The sequence below is a fragment of the Venturia canescens genome, chromosome 9, assembly GCF_019457755.1.
Source record: "Venturia canescens isolate UGA chromosome 9, ASM1945775v1, whole genome shotgun sequence".
Lineage (NCBI taxonomy): Eukaryota > Metazoa > Arthropoda > Insecta > Hymenoptera > Ichneumonidae > Venturia > Venturia canescens.
Genome location: NC_057429.1, coordinates 15,363,307 through 15,375,912, shown reverse-complemented (window position 1 = coordinate 15,375,912; position 12,606 = coordinate 15,363,307). Strand labels below are relative to the sequence as shown.

The following is a 12,606-nucleotide window of genomic DNA, read 5'->3' as shown; positions in this document are numbered from 1 at the left end:
TATATATTCGTTGAATATCGTCAAGGTTATATACCTAAGGTAATATAACGTTTATTCAAAAATAAACGTAGTCTCAGGACTGTGATACGATGTCGAGATAACAGCGCGAAATCGCCTCTCGTAAGAGACTAATGGTGGCCATGAATCGAGGTTACTCCGAGCGATATGTTGGCAAAGATATTGTGAGAATGGATGAAAATACTGTAGGGTTGGTTGAGCAGCAGGAAGAGAGGGAGTAGGGCGAGAGAGGAGGCGAGGTGAAGACGAACCATCGCTTCTACGATGAGGAGGATACAGCGATCATAGTAATGGACCGAATGAAACACCTTCATCCAGCTCCAGCAGCTAGAGCTTATTCTCCGTTCCAGATGTATGAATCGAGTCGACTTTTTTCCACGGTATCCCTCGAGACTGATGTATCATTTGAGAGCTGACTCTTCTTGACTAGTGAAACGAGAGTAATGCAAAGATTCCAAGGATGGAGAAGAGTCGAGGTGAAAATAAAATGGAGTTTTTGATTTTTTATCGAATATGTTTATATTGAGGAACCATCGAAGGCCTTACTGCCTATGATTAATAAGAAAAATGATCGATATAAATAATTGCACGAGCGAAAATGAGGGGCAGGAAAGTAGAAAGGAAAAAAATTGTAAAATAGAACAAGGGAGGAGCAAAGCTGACTGGGTTCCGGGTCAGGGGGCGGGATTTTCAAGGGTGGAAAATTCTCCTCTGTCCCCTAAGGGGTTCCCCGTTCCCCCTCTCGCTCTACCTTTTGAGCGTCTTGCTTTTTCCTTCTCAACGCCTCGCGGTTGAGCTTTATTTTTCTTCCGCCTCGCTGACAGATCTGACTTTGCCGGAGCCTTCATCACTCATAGAATCTTCACCGGCAATCTTTTCGTACACCGTGTGTGAGGACGCGCCAATGCTCAAGCGAATCTTTCGAAGCAGCTAAGCTATACGTACAAAGCCACATACACATATATCATAATGCATATATGCGTTATAAAACGTACTATAACCTTGCGGAGATTGAGCTTGACAGGAAAGTCTCGAGTCTCTGCGCTGGCTCGGAGAGAAAAATGTCTCGGGAGCTTGGCGAATCGATGAGTTTGCATTAAACATCACCTCGGGCTATTCCTTTTGCCTTTTCGCTCTTTTTTTCATCCCGCTTGGCTGTGCGCTATCTCGCGAATGCCGTCTTATCGATCTCATTTGTGTACGCATGCATATGTGTACTTTCCCATTTATTTCTCCAGCTGCAGATGTTCCGATCAATTTCATCCAAATTCCGATCCGTTTGTACGGACAATCGGCGTTCCCTCCGCCCCGTCAACCCCCAATCTAGCGAAAAATCGAGCTCCCTGGGCTCGTTCTTTGTAAAAATGTGAAAACGTATACGGAAAAACTCGGTTGCGTCGCAGTAATTCACTATTTTACTCGTGCGAAAATGCATTTAATCGTTAAAACGATAGAATGATAATGATGGATCTGAATATATCACTCAACCGAACAGAGAGACCATTAAGGGAATGAAACAACGCAGATTTCCATCGATGCACGCATCGAGACTCCGGAAAAAAGCAGCAGCACGAACCCAATAATAAAACCAATTATGTACGCGACGATTGCACAAGTTGCAAATAAAATTTCCCGCATCGAAATTGCGAAATTTCCTCCCGAATAGAAAGCAAGTTCCTTGGAATTGAAAGTAGAATAGAATCGTGGGCTGCATTCCATTTTAAAGGTATCTACGTGCGTAAATATATACATATAAGTGTATATAGATGTACAGAGCCATAAGTATACGCCTGTCGTAAAATCCACCCCTCAGGTATTGTCGATCGAGTAGCAAAACGAGGTACCCTATAGAGCATGTTTGCTACTCTTTCCGAACGTCCTTCTGGCGCATGCACTAGCATACTATCACGAATACTGTTACACTACCTTTAGGAAATCCTCGAGTCTCACATGCACGTATAGCTACACGTGTTTTTATGTGCACATGTATATATCTCGCGCCATGTATATAGACTTTGGGAACGCTGAAATGAACCGTGACACCCCATGCATATTGAAAGGTTTCGAGCTACGATCTCGCTCTCACGATTTTGCCCTTTTCACAGACTTCCCCCCTTCGATCCTGCGGCGGGTCGGAACTCCGGTAAAAAAGTGAGAAGAGGACTGCATACATATGTAAGCATTTCACGTCGGTTTGGCCTCTTAATTGCCCGGTGTTTTGTTAAGCACCGGACTTTCAATACTGGATCAACGGTGATGGGAAGAGAATTCTCTCGCCGGCTGAGGGAGACGATAATTTTCGAGGATGACGAATTTTTTTGATGGGCTTGTAAGTAATTAGGATGCTGCGGAAGGTCTTGGAAGTCTGGACCTTCCAGGGTTCCATTTTCTTTCTTTTTCATCTCGAGGTTCACTCGAGAGATTCAATCTCTCGTATTATAATGGTATTGAAAAATCGGAATTGACCTCTTGGGTAAACTGTGAGAGAAAATACGACGGCGAAGAGGAAGAAGCCAACGAAAATGTTCTTACAACCTTACAAGTCAACCTCCCCGGTTCTCTTATTCTGCTTCTTTTCTTCTTAAAGTTATATACAACGAATAATTCCGGATCAAAGTGTCCCTCTCTTCTGTTTCCCCTTGCAGTGTTTCTCGCTTTTTCATCTCATCCCTCCGCCTCGCCCTCCGCTGTTGATCTTATGTAAATTCAATTAAGCGTACTCGAGTTTGAGGGGTGACAGTGGTCTCGATCAAATTGTTAAATGAACGCTGCCCTCCCTTGGCTTTGCAGATCGTTCAGCTTGGCTCATTTACGGCCGTTAAATAATGGAGTACCTCTTCGTAAACGCCGTTCGGAGTGTACACGTCGTACAAAAAACGTAATGAACTTTGTCATTACCAAACTGTAAATGTGAAAAAAAACGGGCTGAAAAAACACGTTTGAAATCCTGTTTCAACTTTTGAATTGAACGAGGCAAATATTGCGGCTCGTGGAAGCCCGGTTTTCGAATTCGTTTCATTCACATTCCCATTCTCCTATGTCAATAAATTTTCCAAGGCAAAATTCGACTTTTAAAAGTTATCTGAGCCACAGAAATTCAGGATTCTATTAATCACGTAAATAGTGATGCGTCGAAATATTTCCAAGGTTAAATCCTGCTACGGATCATCCGCTATTCGTCGATAAAAGTTTCACTGGCCTAAGTTCAGTCGTTCTTCAATTAAAAGTAGTCAAACATGCAAACAGCCGGATATCTAAGCTTTCTTTCGCCCACATCCAGAACTGTGTACATAGAAACTAGCAATATCGATACACATTCGTATGCTTGTACAAGTTTTCTCTTTGCACTGCTACTTCCGATATCTCCGTACGTTTGCCAGGCTCGATGTAGAGGGAATATGAAATTGATAACCGAGAATATGAACCGCAGGCAAAATATTTTCCAAAGACAAACATCAATGTTGAGATACGTGTGTATGTGTTGCGGCTACAAGCCGAGTAAAAAGTTTTTGAAAGCTATGGGAATTTTGGTCCACGCGATGAGGAATCGTGTGGAAAATGTTGTCATATATCGAAGCCTGTCAAAAAAGTGATGGTGCTATCGTGATAAGACAGCCTTCAGGGTGGATCAAGGCCAAACAATCCAGGATGTCTCCATCCCTTCGATCGTGCTTCGTTCGATTGACCAGGATTGGCTGTCCAAGATTCCTGCGTAACAGCCTGGGTCGCATAGATTAATTCAGAATTAATGAATTTAAAAAATGTTGTATTTTCATTTATGCCAGGAGTATCAACGAGATTTGATCAATCAATTGATAACTCACAGCTCTGAATGGATTCTTCGTCCACTTATTTAAAGATGTAAACAGTTCGTATCTGAGTCCCGAAGTTGTGGCTCGTTTACAATCGTTTAATAATTCATGCCTCTCCTATCTTTCTCCAACGACTATACGATCGTTTTAATATACATGTGTATTTACACGAGGAAAGTTCGGTCTCCGGATTACGTAAGAGGCAGCAAACAGGTGGAATTTAAAACAATCAGACTCTCTCGCGGAAGAGACGATCGCATAAACATTTATTCTGCACCTATTTACTCACTATCAGTAAATGATCTTAATGGTGTTTTTTATCGTATTATCTGGTAGTTGAATCTACTTGGAATAGTGCGTTTAATTAATAAGATTACAACAACTATAAATTCACATTCGTACTGCGATAATTAGTCTATGATTGATGCAACGATTATCATGGTTTTTACAACTCGTTCGTTGAAATTTGATAAATGAAATAGACGCGACGATCATTAATTTATGAAAATAACAGCAACGTGTATGCCTTGATATTAAAAATAAAGTAACATCAAGAAAAACGAAGAAGAGATAAATCAACAGTCGTGGTCGAATTTTTAGATCATGAACATGTCACGCTAATCAATAAAATGATTATTTTAAATAAATATATCGTCTCTCGATATTGATTAGACTTACAAAAATAGTTTATAATATCAACTGTGTATATTCAACATCGAATGAGATAGTTTTCGACTTGTGTATGGTCTGGTGCTCCTTGAAATAAATTTCATCCTTTGGTGGAATATAATATTAGGGATGTTGCTAACTGAAGAATAATTGTTTACTTAGAAAAACTTCTTGATAGAAGTTCAATCAATGAATCATTTATTTTCAAAGGACTGGGTCTTGAATGTGAGTAACTGAAAAACGAAACGCGGTGAATCAATTTCAAAAGATTCTCTTAGATTTAATGTACCTGGCTCTACCGAGCATTTTCGTAAGTGCAACTATATTTCTGATTTTTTTGCTTCATTAATGAGTTTTAAGATATTTTTTCATTACTGTGCAATTCGTCTTCTTATTTCTGTCACTTCATAATTAGCCCATAATTACTTCATGTAAGATGGTGATTGGGTTTCAAAATCTTCAGTATTTTTTAACAGAATACCAATTGACTTTTCTTCTTTATGATTTCTCGTATTTTCTGGTCATTAATCCAGGATGCAGTTGATTCCTTTTGTTCCTTTATATTTGCCTGCGTTTCATTCTCCTCTAAACCAAGATTGTCTGTTTGGAAAATGCTGAGAGTATTTTCTTTGTAGATTTGACACTTGTAATATTTGTAGTAACGAGGGGTTGACAAACAGGGTAGGGAACAAAAGATGCAAAATATCACAAGACGGTGCGACTATTTTACCAAAGTATACAGTCAAAGAGCACAGGAGCGTGGATATGAAAACAGAGGGTAAGCAAAGAGAAAGGTGCAGAAAAAACAACAGTGACACTTCACTTACGTTTTCTTGCTTCGTCTGCATTTTTTTTTTTTTTTCATTTTTCAGTTTTTTTCCACTCTTTCCAGTGTTTCAATTTGTCTTTTCACTTCTCTTCTGCCTTACTAAACACACTAGCGATCTCATTTCTCAGAGGTACCGAGGGAGAAAAAACAATGGCGCGAGTTTAAGGAGCTGCGAGGTCGAGATTCAAACTGGAACTTTTCGTTTATCGTTGTAGCATTTTCTTCCACGTTTTTTTTTTTTTCAATTTGTTTTTTTCTTTTTAACAGGAGGCGTTCGATTTCGAATGCCGGAAAAGTAATTCGATACACTCAAAAGAAAAGAAGAAAAAAAATGTATTTTCTCCAATTGCAGATTTTATTTGACAAGAGTAAAGGAACGAATTCACGGCTGAAAGATTCGTATTTTCTGGGTCGACCTTTCCGACGTTTGAAATGAATAAAATCCATTGTGCGACGGTTCTGCTTCGAAGCAGAGGGTTGGTCGAAGAATCAGAAAATAAAAGCTTGTCGTGCTCAATAAAAAAGAAGGAAACGAGGAAACGACGAGAGAGAGAGAGAGAGAGAGAGAGAGAACGAGATCAAAAGTGATACGCACGTTGTTTGACGTATAGACTTTGAGCGGCTGGTAATAATGAGAGGAAAGTGTGTCACCACCAGCTGTGTCCCACATCGCTGTTGTCGAAAGACGAACAAGTTTCAGTCCGGGATTTCCGGTCCCACATATATTATCAGCATTTTCGCTTTTATTCGTCGACGATACCTTTACTCTTTTTGCCTCGCTCTCTCGACGAGAGTTCCCTTTATTATTTTTCTTCTTGTTTCCCCTCATTCTTCATCTCTGTGACGCTGGCTTTTTCATCCCGCCTTTTTTTCCCTCCCACTCGTCCCAGGATCCACTTTTTTTCTTTCGCGAATCTCTCTCACAGAATGGACCGCGAACTATATTGAGTATAACATTCCTCGACCAACCGATACAGCGATGCTGTAGTCACGAAAAAAATAAGATAATGAAAAAAAAAAAAAAATAAAAATAAAAATAAATAGAAAAAAAAACAACAAAAAAAAACACTAACCGAAAAGAAGTTTTTGTTCGACGAACCGAGAGGTGCGAAAGCCCGTTAAAGCTTTTCGCTTTAAAGCTTCTCTTCCGCAACTTGCGGATATAAAAGTTTGCCTCATTCAGCTGCTCACGTTCGCGTTCGAACTATCGGTAAAATTCTTCTCCTCTCTCCACTATTCTCTCGCCCCCCCCCTCTCCTCTTCGCCCTTCTCCCTTTCTAGCTTTCCAGAGCTAGGATGCGCCGGAACTATAACTGCTTCTACTACTGGCCATCTCTCTTCTCATATGAGCTCGGCCACCATTCCGATATCATTATTACTGTATGTGAGCTTCCGCTATAACATTTATGGCGTAATGTATATGTATGTGGGTTCATATATCCACATTATATATGTGAGTAGAGTACTCGGATCTTCGCCAGCTTTATATTTTTAAAGGATCAGAAACTTTGTTGTCAGAGTATTAAGGAAGAAATTTCTTAAAAGAGAATAAATATTTAGCAAAGATTGGAAATATAATGAAAAGTAGTGACATTGAAAAGCTTTTTTGAAATGTTATTTTTAATAAAGATGAAAGTTCGAATAAATATAGTGAACTACCGAAGGATTTTTTGAGCGAAGGAAACGAGGCTCTTTAAAGAGACAGCAGATTTCTCATGTGTTTTCAATATTTTTGGCACGTAACACAAAAGTTTTGGGGCTTTTTTATTTCACTGGGAATGGAAATCACGGTTAATGTCCCAATCCCAATGAATTCGAGTGCGATCGTTGCTTCATTGTATTATTCACAGAATTTCCCCTCCACGAGAAAAGCAAATAACATCGAAAATGCGGTATCGCAATTATCGGGTTTTCATTGACAGTTTGTTGGTCTTCACGAAAGAAATTAAATTTTCGTCAAGCGCCGGAGCAAAAATGACTGGCTCGTGGATTTTGATGAAATTTCAATGAGAAATATTTGAATTATTATCGCACAAGCTCGCCGTGCTGATTTCGTGGTCGGAAATGAAGTTCCCTGGGAATTTCTCTCCGTGCAATAATCACGCGATGCCATAGTATTCCATCCGAATTTTATTCTGATCAATATTATTCCATGAAAATAAATGCTGTTCGTACGATGCGAGTAAACGAGAGACTGGAGCCAAACCCCGGCTCGAATATCACCAACGCTACAAGCAAATAACCTTTTTCGCAATATTTTGACATCAGTTATTTGATCGATGCACGCTCACAGTATCTTTTTGCGGTACTGTAAAAACTCCATCAAACGTTCACGAGCATCCGCTCATTTTCATAAAATTATGGACAGGCTCCGCATATCCGTAGGAATGTTCTGTTGCGGACTTTCTGCATTTGTGTCATCAAATTTACAGTGATTTAAAAAAAAAAATTGTACCCCCCAAAAGTGCGGACTTTTTTTTCTGCTAGAATTTCGATTTTTCCTCGAATTAGCGCTGGAAATGCTTCTTTTTTACTCATACTTATGTCTTCCAAATAATTATTCCCATATTCATATTTTACTGAAAAAAATTTGAAAAAATAACCAAAAAAAGTAATCTCCCTACGAACAATTGTTAGTATAATCATACTAACTTCACAGTTATTTTTCTCCACTTTTATAAATCGCATTATAAACGGCAGCGTTGAAATAAAATTAAAACTACGACGATTATCCATTAGCAGAGAAAATTATATTTTTCTTGCGGTACCCAGTCAAGCCCTAAATCGTATTAATTTCATATATCAATTAAAAGCACGGTCCAACGATGACCAGTTATATTGTTTGAATTTAGCCCAACACGTTTGATGATTTTCAATGATATGACAGCTAATGTCAAAGGGAAAAAATGATTTGGTTCGAATTTCTATAAATAATAAACAGAAAAGTGCTCGTGCGCACATTTTTCTAGTGTAACCATGAGGATCCGTTTCTAATGGCCCAGTTTGCATGATTCTCAATACTGTTTGGCATCAATCTATATGAACTCGCTGACTATATATGTATACATTGTTCCGAATTTGCTTATTAAGTAGAGGATCATTGGATCGACGGAAATAGTACACCGTTCGTCTAATTCCCATCTGCTTCAATCTGCATAAGCAATTCTGTATTCATTCACTGCAACATTCGATGTTGATAGATGTGACGAAATAGAGGCCGATCGGCTTCAGGGTGAGATACGAGAAAAGGCTTTTTGAGAATTCCAAAATTTTCATTGAATATTCACTCCCCACGTTGAGTTTTTTTGGGACAACTCCTCAGTTGAGATTAATCTTTTTAATGCTTAGTCACTTTTCGTTATTTGATGGGAAACAGTCCACGCAGGCAGAGAAAATCCGTGTGCAGGACTCGAATAAATTTAGCCGGAGTTTCATCAGCTTTGCCTTCCGCCATTAATGCAAAGGTTTATGAAAGCTTGGACTCTCTCTGCTTGTCATTAAACAGAGTCCGTTTCCTCCTCCGGTGAATTTTCTATTTCGAATATCTGACAATGTTAAATATTTGAACTGAACAAATAGCATACGCGGGGGCTTATCATCGCATTTTGCGCTCACGAATTTGGGCCAGCCTGTGATCGTTGTTGGTGCTTATTCAACCGCGAGCAGAGTGATCCGTGAGATGAAAATTTCCAGGCGAGCAAAATACGATGCTGAAACAGTGCGCTGTTGGCCATGCCAACGGCAGAAATCAGCGGCACTCGCACCGCCATACTTTTCCCTCAAACTCATGATAAAAATGGCAGAAGAATGGAAGAAAAAAGTTTTATCTTACGCCTCCCGTACACGCGGAGAAGCTGATGCACGGAGGGTGAAAAAAGTCGACGAGGTATTTCGATCACGCTGAACCTTAATGGTCGGTAAGTAACGAATGCCTCGCGAGAGGACTTTGCGCACAGCCCTTATTACGAAGCCCAACATTGCTCCCGGCCTACCCCTGCTTACGTATCTCTTTCTTGTGCTGACAAGAAATACTACAGTGAAGTATGTTAGTCTCTAAACTCGAGGAGCGCACTACGAAAGAACTTTTTCCCTCAAACTTGTACGATATTCTTCTCTCGCGCCCCGTGTACAACTTCAAACACTTCTATATACATTTATGTATTTCTTTCCACTGCAATTCCTCACTCCACTTTCTACGAGACTTACGTCACGTGAGAATCCTCAGGGTTTCCACTATTCTCCAGGATGAAATCGTTCGTGAGGCGATTCGAAAAACAGGATCAAATCACACCGCTACTTGGGAAAGATATTTCATCAAGGGCATTTCGCAAATACTATTTATATCCAGTTTCCTAAAAGAGAATCGAGTTCGCCAAAATTTCATGTGTTTCCAATTTTTCACAATATTCGTTGAAGAATAAGGATCTTTGAAAAACTGCTTCAAGCTACTCAGTGAGATCTAATACTTGGATTGAAGATCGAGAAATGAATTTCATTGAAAAGTTGAAGCTTTCAATATTTGGAGTCGGAGCAGCTCCAGGATTATTCAAATTAATTTCAACCGCGGATGTGGGAAACGGTGCAAAATAAGTCAATTGGGGAGAAATTATTTTACCGGAAGTGGAAAAGTTAACCGATCGATCAAAATCTGCATCAACCTGAGAAGAGTGAAATTCTGTTCGAATACCTTCAACAACAATCATAGCTTTTCTAGGTAAAACAGGAGTTGATTCTCGTTGATATTTGGTGAGCATGTTTTTCTGATGAACCGGAGCGTGGCCCCATGGAAGGTTTCAATTATTTAACGAACGTTATCAATATTTTTAGAGGTTATCGTAGCGAGAAATCTGATCGCGAAAACGGCGTATTGTTTGGAGATCTATTCGCAGCCGAAAAAAATGTGAAGCTGCGTCGGAAACCCGAACTCATGCAGCGATTTCCATATGCATTACACATTCGAGGTACGAATCTCTGTTAATAACAATTCGCTCCGGAAACCGGAGAAATCAGAACAACCATGAATATCAGATGATTTCATTTTCCACAATTTCCACGTACAAATATGACTTTTGAGAATGATCCGTTAACCAGAAATCAAATTTGCCTACTGGATTTCCTAGCATCACGTGATCGTTAGTGAAAAAACTGGTAAAAACTACACGGAGAAAACAGATTCGTTTTGTATAGTAAAGAATATGTTACTTTTCAAGAATTTTCAAAATATTTAGGCACCGATTACAAACAGCACAGTATTTTTTGAATTTTGTTATTTTTCGTCCCTTGAATTCTAAGCAGCTTCGTGTGGATAGCGAAAAGTGATGCACGAGAGAACTATATTTCGTTTTGTTTTCGAGTGTTACTCATCACATCAGACTAGCACTTACTAGTGGAAATTTATTGTAAATCACAAATTTTCACTCACTAATTTCACTTTTTTTTCAGGGTTGCCCGAGCGCATACTTTACAATATAAACATTTGAAGTGACTGAAAACATTTTTTGCTATGCACATAGAGAAAAAGACTCTCGAGTCTTTTGAATAAAAGGTATGGGCATTGGTCTTTTTACTATGGTGGATAGAACAATTCTTATTGCTGCTTTTCGAATTAAATTTAATACGAATATACTGTCCCCGAGATACCATATTCCTAGTGCTTTCTTCTAGAATTTTCGGCCTCATTTTCTCCGTGAAAAGAAGAGTTCTTATTATAGTTAAAACAATTTATATATAGAAAGATCGCACTCGCTCAGGCATTGCGTTACAAAAGTTGAAGATTTGGAGCGGAAAGTGAAGTGCTCATCTGTCGATACGTTGATATTACGAACTGACTCGCTCTATTTCGATATTTTCGGGTTTTTTAGGGTACACAATTTTGTTTCATGGAGTACAAGAATTTTTGATATTTTCCAGGTCTAAAATTTCATAACCTAATAACTTTTATCGCAACTCGACTTGGCTAAAATTCGTAGAGATTGAGTTAGTAATAGTGAAATCGACTATTTTTTAAAATGGCAAATATTTTGATTCATCCAACGAAAGATCAGTTGAATCCACCATATCCACGTCCCATTGAATGGATTTTTTAGACAAACAATTTTTTTTTCTAACGCAAATAATAAAAGTAATGATTGTTACTCGTTCAGGATAATATGAATAACAAAACATTTCGCAGTTTCATTCAGCGTTCGAGAGGAAACCTGTCGAAAAAGGGTGCTCGCGGTGAAAGGTTGATTAGATGAAATCGGGAAGAGTGATCGGGGGCCAACAGAAATACGATACTAACAATAGAGCTCAAGCCAAAGCGGAAATCTCCTGCGGATATGTCGATCGAGCGTTCAAAACTCGTTCGAAATGTTTGGTTTTGAGAGACAGAGAGAGAGAGAGAGAGAGAGAGAGAGAGAGAGCGAATTCGCCATGGGAAATAGTGTATGATGAGAAAATTTGCACTGAAGGCGTCATGGTAGTCACGAAATCCGATGGTTCGGACAGTTCAGGGTGTAATCATGGCTCGACCGGGTGCTAACAGCTATTACGTTCAGTGCATTCGGAACTGTCACACTTTCCCCGAACCTCACTCCCGCTCTCTTATCCACCCTCACGGTACGTACACTTTCACAGATGGGATGTAGTTTCCGAACGTAATTACAGATTGTGACTGGGCGAGGATATTCCGTGTGTCTCTTCTGATTACATCCAACCCTTTACCTTTTTGTCCACTCGGTTTTCGTCACTTCTTTTCTTCTGTGCTGTCTACACAAGAAACATGATTTTCATCATAAAAAAATTCATAAACTCTCCAATTAATGAATTATTTCGGTAGAAATTAGAATTTCGTCTCGTTATGCTTAAGACAATTATTGATTATTGTCTACCACAGTGTCCCGAACTATTCTATGAGAATATTTAGAAACTCTATGACGTTACGAAAGTACGTGTTCGGTTAAGAGTGTAGCAGGGCTCGCACTATCAATGCAATAGATTTATAAAGGCTATCGATCAAACGGCTGCTTTGTATGATGGATTAGCTTCATTATATTGGCACGTGTAACTTCGAGATACGAAGGATTGCTGAACCGAGGGTTCGAGCATTCACTGGGTTTGGATTGAATAGAGCTGCTGATGTCAAAACAGTCGATTTTTTAATGGAATTTGGTGCAAGTTCTATATTCAAGTGTTGAGTAAATAAACAGAACAGGGTTTTGATTAGAAATTTTTTAAATTTTACCAAAATATCATTCTAAACAGACCACCACAGTAGCATCACGTTAAAATTCATGG

The 12,606-nt window shown here is 39.2% G+C and overlaps 1 protein-coding gene across 7 annotated transcripts in view; it reads left to right on the top strand.

Annotated features, from left to right (window-relative positions):
* The window catches only part of LOC122415511 (lachesin-like), a 165,053-nt gene that overhangs the window by 70,626 nt on the left and 81,821 nt on the right, over positions 1-12,606 (top strand). The window lies entirely within an intron of this gene.